The sequence below is a fragment of the Pipistrellus hanaki genome (assembly GCF_964339955.1).
Source record: "Pipistrellus hanaki genome assembly, chromosome: 3".
Classification (NCBI taxonomy): Eukaryota; Metazoa; Chordata; class Mammalia; order Chiroptera; family Vespertilionidae; genus Pipistrellus; species Pipistrellus hanaki.
The window spans coordinates 171,822,525-171,833,918 of record NC_140505.1 but is presented as its reverse complement, the minus strand read 5'-3'; the positions used below and the strand labels follow the sequence as shown (position 1 = coordinate 171,833,918).

At 42.5% G+C, this 11,394-nt stretch overlaps 1 pseudogene across 1 annotated transcript; it reads right to left on the bottom strand.

Moving 5' to 3' along the window:
* Window positions 1-329: 329 nt before the first annotated feature.
* Window positions 330-788, bottom strand: LOC311619773 (small ribosomal subunit protein eS24-like; annotated as a pseudogene). The gene has a single exon. The product of its transcript is annotated as a small ribosomal subunit protein eS24-like (transcript).
* Window positions 789-11,394: the final 10,606 nt, after the last annotated feature.

Genomic DNA, 11,394 nt, shown 5'->3' with positions numbered 1-11,394 from the left:
CTTCACACAAAAGACATTTCCAAATAGGTCAACCAGCCTCATCCAGGCCCCACCCAAGGCACTTACAGATCAACACCCCAGCGCTACACTAACTCAACACATCCAGATCTAAGCCTTCATCACTTGATTCAGCAGACCCTCAAGTTCCCGCAAAAGTTTCCAGCCATGTCTGAGAGGCAGCCGTGGGCAGGTACAGGCGAGGAGCGAGCTGTTTCGGGCCTGGCTGCTCCGGGCCTGGCCTCTGTTGCTCTGGTTCGTTCCACAACCAGCTGCTCCGGGTCTGGTCACTGCCGCTCCCGACCTAGTTGCTCTGGACTTGGCTGTTGCTGCTACAAGCCTGGCTGCTCCAGCTCACTTTTGCCAGCACCAACATTGGCCTTTGACATCCCCCTGGCTTTCTTCATTCTGTTCTTGCATTCCTTCCCCTGTCTCCTTGAGGTCTTCTTCTTCTCATACAGGTCATGGCTTGCAAGTGTATGTGTGGGTTCATTTTTCTTTGCATAATCCAAGGAATCATAAATCCTGCCAAAGCCAGTTGTCTTGCCACCACTAAAATGGGTTCTGAATCCAAACACGAAGATAACATCTGGTGTGGACTTAGACATTTTGTAGTTGAAAGATCCACTGAGTGAAGGCCAGCCCTTAGACATTTTGGTTAGTTTCCCCTGAATTTATGTCTGAGGTATTGCTGCCTTCCCAGGGTAAAGGACATTAATGACCATTTGTTTCCACAGAAGTAGTCTGTTGGTCATGAACTTCCTGGTCTGGGTAGTCACTGTGTTGTTCATGATGACAGCTGACCTTCAAGCAGCCAGGGAGGAAAAGAGCCCCAGGCCTCTCATTCCAGGAAGGCACCAGGTAAGGTTGGAATGTGGATGATTTATCTTTGGACTTTTTCTGGCAATGGAATGCTTCCTGTTCAAACTTTCTTCACTGGCCACACACTGCATGCTCTTGCAGCAGGCTGAAGAGATTTTTTTTTCTTCCTCTCATGGCAGACTCTATTAGGTTTATTTTGTTTATAAATATGGGTTCTTAAGCGTTGTGGGGGAAATAATTTTCACTTTTTGTTTTTCTATGGAATCAAGCATATCTGTACCTCCCTTAGTAAGGCTATGTAAACAAGCAAAAGCAAGGAAAACTGAAGTATATTCCAAGAAGGAGCATATATACACAAGGGTTCACATGAAAAACCTCAAATAAATTGTTTCCTTCTAGAGTATGTGCCTGTGTCCAGGAATGGAACAACTGCTTACTGGGTCAGTGGCTCTGAAACCATAAACAACAGCTTAATTAATCCATCCTTTGGCTTACACTTCACCAGAGGTAAAAGAGCTTTCAATTTATTTATTTTTTGATTGATTTTCAGAGAGACAGAGAGAGAAATAGAGAGAGAGAGAGAGAGAAAGAGAGAGATTTATTGTTTCATTTATTTATACATTCATTGGTTGATTCTTTTTTTAAAAAAAAAAATATATATATACTTTTTGATTTTTTACAGAGAGGAAGGGAGAGAGAGAGAGAGAGAGAGAGAGAGAGAGAGAGAGAGAGAGAGAGCTAGAAATATCGGATGAGAGAGAAACATCGACCAGCCACCTCCTGCACACCCCCCACCAGGGATGTGCCCACAACCAATGCACATGCCCTTGATCGGAATCGAACCCAGGACCTTTCAGTCCGCAGACGGACGCTCTATCGCTGAGCCAAAGCGGTTTTGGCCATTGGTTGATTCTTGCATGTGCCCTGACTGGAGTTTCAACCCACAACCTGGGTGTAAAGGGGTGATGCTCTAACCAAGTGAGCTACCTGGCCAGGGCAAGCTTTCAATTTTAAAAATTGTTGCTGCTTATTTCCAAGGGGTGGGCAACAATTAAGGACACATGAATTACAAAAAACAAAACAAACAAACAAACAAACAAACAAACAAACCCCCCCCAAACCCCCCAAAAACAAAGAATAAAAAAAAGAAAATCTTTTCATCTCTCTGTTAAATTATAATTTTTATAATTCAGCAAAAAAATTTAATTATAACTATCATATACTGTATCCAATTTGGAGAGAAGTATATGGGAGCAGAAGGGAGAGGGAGAAATAGGAGAGAAGATGGTGAGGGAGGTGGCAGAGGAAAAAGACAAAAACTGAGCCTTTGATACAGGTATAGACAAAGAGATAGAGAAACAGATACAGCTATAGTCAGGCAAAGATTTAAATAGAAACTCTTTCACATAGACACACACACACACACACACACACACACACACACACACCCTTTCATACAGATAGAGAAATGATCATATACCCAGGATTTACATAGGCCCGGATAAAGAAAGTAGAAACACACACATTTAGAGACCCACACATTGGGAGAAACAAGGAAAAGAGGTGGGGGGATGTGGAAATCCCATTCATTGGATGACTTCTGTTCTTCATATACTTCCTGGGACTCCTTGCAGGAGATCATAGTGCAGTCTTGGAATTTGCCTACAACCATCTTTAATTGTATGTGGACAGTCTAGCTACTTAGCTTCTCTGAAGTTCACTTTTGCCATCTTTAAAATGGAGGTAATAATACCTACATTGCAGGGTTGTTGTATAAACTAAATGAAATAATATTGATAAAGTGCCTTGCTCATTGCTTGGTTCAGAGTTAATCCTCAATAGATGATGAGTAATATCATTATTAAAATGTATAACAATACAAATAATAATACCAGTACATATTATTCTTAATATGCCAGGGCTGACCAGCAGTCCCTGAACAATAATGAACAGATTACTCAGACACAGTTTAACTGTGCAAGAGAGGGATAAGGGGCCTCCAGCTCTAGTGGCCAGAGCAGCCTCTACTGTCCGCCTCATTAGGCCTTTATTGGAACTTTTTTCTTTAGATACTATAAGTAGAGTGAGTAATCTTGGAAGGGCATATGTGTTTACATTATACCCTAGGCAAGGGCATCCAGAGATTAAGCATAAGGATTCCAGTAAACACTCGGGGGTCTGCAAATACACAGGCTTATTTGAAAAGGTCAAGGAATAATTAGGGGCACTGCTTTCAACACTCCCCTATGTTTTCTCCTAAGTCAGAATTCAAAAAAACAGGGCAGGCGACCTTCCATGAGGTCACCTCCTTAGAACTTTCTAACCAAGTCTCTTGTGCTTCCCAACATTAATACAACAAGGAAATGAAAACTCAGAGGTTAAATAGTTTGCCCAAGCTACACAATTATTGCATGATGGAGTCATATCTGAATTCAGGTCTACTTGCTTCAAAAGCCCATGCCCATTTCACTGCACCATGGCTGAAACCTACCTTATTCTGAAATGCTGCATTGATGTGTCTGCATGCATGTGTGCCTGTGTGTCTTTGTGGTGGAGACGTGGTAACATGGCCCTCACTCTAAACTTCAAAAATTGCTTGAATTGTTTAGATCTTATTATGTAAATTATGTTGGATTTTGTGTGGGATTTTTAGATATTTTTTAAACTCTTTTTTCTATATTTATTTGGTGAAAAATTTCATTTTACATCTATGTGAAGTAACTTTTCTGATCTTTGACCTTTTGGATGGACTGTGCCACAATCCATCCTGTTTTTCTGAAACCACAGGTGTGAATGGTATGTCCTATCTGCTTTTCTGACTACATGAAATGAAGTAAAGGCATCCACAAAGCCCACACATCAGAGGTTATTCTGATCCCAAACATACTAAGCAGGAAGGTCTAATTTCATTTATAAAGTATTCAATCCTCTTGGTGAGAAGTCATTCTCTATGTGTCTCTAGTTTAGCCCTCATGACATCAGTTTTTCTTTTCCTAACTCCTCTTAACGAATCATCCTTTCAGGAACTTGTTTACTTAGGATACTGTCTACCTATAACTCAGAGATCCTCGAGAGCAAGACCTCTCTGTCTGTGTATCATGAGGACCTGTTTGCCACGGGCAGGCATTAAATGTTTATTGATGGAATGCATTAATTTCTTCTGAGGACTCCTTGTGAAATAGAGTCCCTGTTCTGCAAATTGGGCTCCTATCTGGCACACAGATCCATCAGATTCAACCACTTCATCTCAGCTTTTCCTTTTATGGGCTCATTTGAGGAAGCAATTGCCCAGGACCGTGCAATGTGTACCCTCATTGTTGAATGGTGCCCAGTTGGCATCCAGATCTGACCCATCAACCAGCAGAGTCTTTAGAAGTTTGTTTTTCAATTGCTATGTCAAAATGTTGGTTCCTTTCCACCACCCCCCAATCCACAATCTGCATTCTCATGCCATTTCTATATCTGGTTTGTGCCAGACGAATCTCCTTTGGATTACACATTTCCACAGGAGCATTCCTGGTGCTGCGCTGTCTCTGTGTGTGTTCGGCCCCACAGGGCAAGGCTCATGGCCCCTTCATTCACGTGGAGGCCACCAAGGATCCTTGTCCGAAGGCCCATTGTGTTTTGTGTGTCAGCCTCTTGAAGTTTAGGCTTTGCTTAATCATTTGGCATCTCTCTGACATTCTTTATTTGTGAGGAGAAAACTAAGAGTGAGGGTGGCCTCACCTTGGCACATAATCGCTGCTGTGAGTGGCATTTCAGACCCTTTCCCTCACAGTAGATGGAGAGTATCCTGGTCATAGATAAGCATTTCTAGCATCTGTTGACTTGCATCTCTGCAGGGTGAAAATCAAAGGGGAAGAGAGAAGCAAAAAGACCCTTTGACAAGTAAGCTGCCAAGAGATGGGCTGTGGTTGCAATACCCAAAGAGTCCTGTGAGCAGCTACCACCACCACGGAGTGTAAACTGATGGGTGACAGCTGCATCATTACAACAAATTCGGTAAAGCTGAGAAAGGTGGAGCAGGGAGAATTCAGAGGAAGTGCAAGAGAAGAGGTCCGGGAACAGGGTTATAAACAGAAGCCATGGAGAACAGTGAGGGAGCAGGCACCTTTCCGGGATGCCTCCAGGGCTGGCTCACATTCATAATAACTTTCAGAGCTTTCAACTGGTTTTGTGCTCTCTTTGAAATATCACCTTCCATTTGATCCAGGCCTAGAGGATACAGAAGAATGTGTTTGGGATGTACAGACACATATGTACATACATAATCACTGCCCAAATTCCCTCTTTGCTGGATTATTAAGTGGCATATTTAGTGGGTGGTGCAGTTCAGTATGATACATGTTGGTGAAGGTTATTCTGCCAGGTATGTACAAAGATGCACAGTGTAAAATGCTGTGGAAATAACATTAATTTAACATGGACCTATGTCTGTGGATTTCCGTAGATGAGGAAACTAGGGCCCAGAGAGGTACACTCACTTGACCACAGGTCCTTCCCTCTCAGCCTCCCTCTGTCCCTTTCTCTTTCACAAAAATATTCTCTTAATCCTGAGTTTCCCATGAATCTAGGTTTGTAAATAAAATAAACAGATACATAAGGAGACTTTCTCATTTTCACAGATAGTCTTGCAGTAAAAATTATTTTATTTTTAATATATGTTTTTATTGATTTCAGAAAGAAGGTGGGGAGAGAGAGAGAAACATCAATGATGAGAGAGAATCATTGATCGTCTACCTCCTGCACACTCCTCACTGGGGATTAAGCCCTCAACCTAGGCATGTGCCCTGATCAGGAATCAAATCATAACCTCCTGGTTCATAGGTTGACATTTAACCACTGAGCCACACTGGTTGGGCTGAAAAATTATTTTAGAGTATCTAACATGATATAACTAGAATGATGGTTTATCCCACCTGAGTTGCTTTTCTAACATAGCATCTGTACCAACTGATTTGGACATTTAGATAAGACAGATAATAATGATAGTAGCAAGAGCAGAAAACTTTTTGTTCAAAACCTGTGATGTGTGGCACAACCATCTCATTTAATCCTTACAGCAGCCATTGGAAGTATAAATGTTTTTACCCCATTTTGTTAAAGAGGAAACTGAGTGGTTAAGTAACAGGTTTAGGGTGACCCAACTGGAAGGTGTGGGCTCCAGATTCAAACACGGGTTTTCTTGCCTCATGGAACCCAGCTCTTTGCCTGTTAGATTCCTTGCCTTTCTTCAAGTTTCATCAGAACACAGTTCAGCTTAACTAAGATCATGTGTGTTTATGTGCTCATTGCCTTCTCTGGTGCCTAAATAGAAATGCTTGAATGCATTCTTAGGGGCGTACAACTTCTGCCAATGCTTCTCCTAGGCTTGTTCCAAAATGTCATTTCCCTTCTCCCCTCCCTGTGCGGCACTCCGCCAGCTGCTAGGGCATCTGAGGTTGCTGGACCTCTTGTGACCTTACCTGGGAGCTGCTTGCGGTGTTACCTTTCCCCTCTTAAGTCTGGCCTCTTTCAAAAAGCATTTAGTTTTAGTTTTTCTGTTTTTGTTTGTTTGCTTGGTTTACTGACATTTTCTCCTGACCTGAGCAAGGCAGTTGGACCACAGCGATACTCCCTGGAACTGTGTCCCATCACTCCCCACTCTCACTGCTCCCCTGGTCCTTGAGCAGCTGTTTTTGCTATGTGCCTCCTCACTTGACTGGTTTATATTTTTTTTAGCTTATTTCTTCTTTCCTTCCTTTCTATCGTTTAAACAAATTTCATTAGGCCACTAAAATCCCATATACTTCTAATCCCAAAGCTTAGGTCAAGCTTCTATTTTAATGCCAATAAACACTTCAAGTATATTTTGAACTTTAAAAAAATAGGTATTTTTCCTGTTCAGTTAAACATTTCAACATAAAATAGTTCAAACTTTAGAAAGGTTTAGAGAATCGCATAAACACTTGAATATTTACCAGCCAGCTTTATAAAATTTTAACAATCAGATATATTAAAAAATACATACCACCATATCTATCTATACTAATAAAAGAGAAAGATGCAAATTGACTATACCTTCATGACACCAACCAGCCAATCAAGAGTGAGTATGCAAATTAACCCAACAAAGATAGCGGGTTAATTTGCATACCCAGACACCAAGTGGCTAGGGGCAGGGTGGGATACTTGCATCATTGCCATGGTGGTGACACAGGTGTTCCACACCACCCCAGCCACTCTGGGCCTCTGGGCAGCGTGGGAAGGCAGAAAAGCAGCTCCGGGTAGGAGCAAAGGCAGAAAGGCATCTCTGGCCAGAGCCAAGGCAGTGTTGGCAGCCAGGGGAAGTAAGACCCATTCTTGCACAAATCTTTGTGCATCAGGCCTCTAGTATATATATAAAACCCTGATATGCAAATAGACTGAACTGTGGAACAACCAGACAACCAGTTGTTATGATGTGTGCTGACCACCAGGGGATGGGTGCGGAACATGGTAGGTGTGAGCAGCAGGCAGCAGAGTGTGGAACATGGTGGGCATCGGCTGTGGCTGGATGGTAGAGCAGGTGAGCAGGGGCGCCAGACAGTGGCAGGACACCAGTAGCTGTCATCAGGGTGAGCCTCTGGTGGTTACTGAAAATTCTTTGCTTCTGTGTGCTGCAGTCCCACTGAGCACTCACACCTGCTGCCGGTGCCTGGCACCTGTCCCAATTGCTTGGTGCCATCAGTTGATGAAAGCAGCAGCTGCTGGCCCAGATGTCCCTCAGAGCTTCTCTACTTTCCCCTGCTCCTGAGGAGCAATCAGGGCAGCAGCTGCTGCTTGTACCTGCTGATGGCAATGGCCCCGTTTGCACCTGCTGCTAGTGCCAGCCCCAATCGCTTCTTGCTGCCAGCAGGTGTGAGCGGGGCTGGCACTGTCAGCACATAATTAAAAAAAAAAAATAAAAAAAAAAATAAAAAATATATATATATATATATATATATATATATATATATATATATATATATATAATTATTTCTGGGTGCTCTATTTTATTCCATTGATCTGTGTGTGTTTTATGCCAACCACATATTGTTTTGATCTCTATGGCTTTGTAATATAATTTGACCTCTGTAGGCCTCTAATGTGTGCCAAAACGGAAGCCTGCTTCAGGCTCAAGCTCCAGGACAAGCAAACAAGCCTCTGACAGAAAGACTGAGGGTGTGCCTCATTGGGTTGTCTGTGTCCTGGGGATGGTAAGCCTGCCCAGAGCTAACTCTCCAATAGTTACGATTGTGGGACCCAGGAACAAAGTCCTTTGGCCCCTGAGACAGGCAATCAAGGGGTGTCCCATGGGGGGCAGCCAAAGAGACAAGTGCACCAGGCATAGGTAAAAAGCTCTCTCAGGGAGGTATTAGCACTCTGCAGCTCTTGGGGGGGGGGGGGGGGAGTGAGCGGGGGGAGCGCACCTCCGAGTTTGAGTTTCTTGCAGACTGTGTGCCCTGCATGGGGGTCAGTAGCGGATGGGGGTTTGTGGGGAGATGGTGAGGTGTCTCGCGAGGACAGAGCAGGCGCATGCTCTGAAGCTTCTGCAAAGGATTAGTCAGACCCCAGATGTATTTAATTAGAAGCCTGGCCCTCAGGCTGCAGCCATGAGCCAAAGCTAACAGGCCTCTCCCAGAAAGACTGAGCTCCAGGGTCTGTTGTCTCTGGCTGTGCCCTGGAGGTAATGGCCGCTTAAGAGCCCTTTCTCCCCTGGTTGTAGTCCCGAGGGACCCGCAAGAAAAAACCCCAGTGGCCACCAGAGCCTGGCCATGGCGAGGTGATGCTGCTGGCAGCAGACCCATGTCTAAGCTCCCACCCAGGAGATACTGGAATTCTGGAAGGACAGAAAACAGACAGTATCGTCATCCTAGGCAGCGTCCATCCAGCAGGTGCAGATGTGTCAGACCAGGTGCCCGCCCCGCAGGCCGCAGTGGGGGCCTCAACCCCACAGAGCCCAGGCTCCACCCTCCGCTGGCCGGGTGAGTCCTCGCGCGCGGTGCTAAATTTGCTCCAGCCGGTGGGTCTTCTTGGTTTTCCAAGTTACATGTTTTGGGGCTTGTCCCTCAGGGGTAGGTTTTAAAAGTCGGTGGTTCTGGATGTGGGGTTCAAATAGTTTGTTCCTCAAGAAGCAGCTCCGAGTTTGAGTTTCCTCCAGGCTATGCGCTGTGCGTGGAGGTCAGTAGGAGGTGGGGGTTTGTGGGGAGATGGTGAGGTGTGTCCCAGCCTGTGCTACCTGTTTGTCCAATTCTAAGGGGTGTAGATGTCACCAGCCAGTTGTTTCACGTGTACCTGCAGATCTGCAGATTTGGTGCTAGATCGGAGGTGAGCTCAGGATCCTCTTAGATTGCCATCTAGAATCTCCAACCAACTTATCCCCCACTCCCCTGCAGCATAATGACATTGTCTGTGGGCCATGAAAGGCAGCTGTATCAGTCAGCATGGCACTGCTCCTGTGCACAGTTGTATGTGAAGCACAACAGCAGGCTTCTCCTCATGCAATCCTCTTAGTAGGAGTGAAACACACACACACACACACACACACACACACACACACACACAACAAAAACAAAAGATTTCTCCAGAAACTACCCTCATATTTTTTATTTCAGGTTTTTTTTTTTTGTTGTTTTTTTTTTAAAGGAAGAAAAGCAACTCTTAATTCTGAAAACTGGCAGTCAAAGGAAATTAATCTAGTGTGATTCCTGTGTGAACTCCATTTCAGGATAACTAAATAGTCCTTGTAGATGATATATTTTTAAGAGAATGATTCAGTGTACTAAAGTGAAAGAATTGATGGAATTAAAAAATCACCATCTTGCAATTTTCAATCATATCCCTAAACCAGGCAATGATCATCAATGGGTGAAATTATCAGATGAAATGTTGGAGATAAAAAGGAAAGGTTAATGGGGAACTTTTCAGTGGAGGGATTTAGGTGATACCATCTTTGTAATTTTTATCAATTTTACCATCATTACAACATGTTGTATCTCCTGATATGATTCAATGGCAGTATTTACCATAACCTAAGAAGTGCTCTTGCCAAAAATGTTGAACTTGAATTTAACCAAATCTCTAGCACAAACTTTCTTGTATGGGGAATATAGGAGAAGAAATAAGTTAAATGACACCAGGAGAAAGCAAAAAGGTAAAGCTAGACTGTAGGATAATCTGAGGGACAATTGATTCAGTTTCTTTAACAATGGAATAAGGGTGGGGGTGGGGAGAAAGAGACCCTGCTCTTGATTTAAAGCAATTTAAGACACATTAAAACAAAACATGTGTGGCGCTTGTTTGGATCCTGAGTTATAGAAACTTAGTGTAAAACACATTTTTGAGACAATTGTTGACATTTAGTACGAGTTGCATATTTTAGATGATACTAAAAATTATTGATAATTTTGTTAGATTTGAGAATAGCATTTGGTTATATAAGAAAATATCCACATTTAGAAATTGTGATTGAATTAAGGCATTTGCTTTAAAACAGTAAACATGACAACAACTAAACATCACACATAAATTTGAAATGAGGTAACTGTTTCCCCCATTTTACTATTCAGATTGTTTATTTTCTTATTATTGAGTTTTGAGAATACTTTATAATAGTCTGGATTCAAGCATTTATAAAATATGTGATTTACAACTATTTTCTCACATTCTATAGCTTGTATCTTGTATCTTCATTTAAGATCTTTTGATCTTAACTTTGATAAAGTTTAATTGATCAATTTGTTATTTTATGAATCATGCTTTTGCTGTCATATCTAAGAAATCTGCCTAATTGAACGTCACAAGGTGTTTTTTTTCCTAGATGTTTTAGAGTTTTAAGTTTTATATTCAAATCTCTGATACAATTTGAGTTAATTTTTGTATACAATATAAAGTACAAATTGAAGTTGATTTTAAATTTTATTTTGCTATAGATAACTAACTGTTCTAGCACCACTTGTGGAAAAAACTTTTCTTTTTCCACTGAATTTGCACCTTTGTTAAAAATCAGTTGTTTGCACATCAATCTGGAATCTTTATTCTGACCAGTTTCTCTCTTGGGTAGCATTCAATGACCAGTTCCAAATTCTTGCTCTCTCTGAATAGCTGGGCACCACTGTTAGGTCAATACAGTTTTCAGCTTTCTAGTTGCAATGGTTTTCTAGACCGCCTCCCCGGGATCAGCCTAAATCATCCTGATGGCCTTGGGTTTCTTCAAATCTCTATCCTATGTTTCTAGACCATTCTTTGGTTTTCTTAGCTTTGGGATTAATAGCCATTCATTTAAAAAAATGTATTTTATTGATTTTTTAGAGAGAGGAAGGGAGAGGGATAGAAAGTTAGAAACATCGATGAGAGAGAAACATCGATCAGCTGCCTCTTGCATACCCCCCACTGGGGATGTGCCCGCAACCAAAGTACATGCCCTTGACAGGAATCGAACCCGGAACCCTTCAGTCTGCAGGTTGATGCTCTATCCACTGAGCCAAACCGGTTTCGGCTATAGCCATTCATTTTGCTAATAATTTAATTCTTAAAGCTCCAGGTATGCCAACATGTCACTCAAAAATCAACATA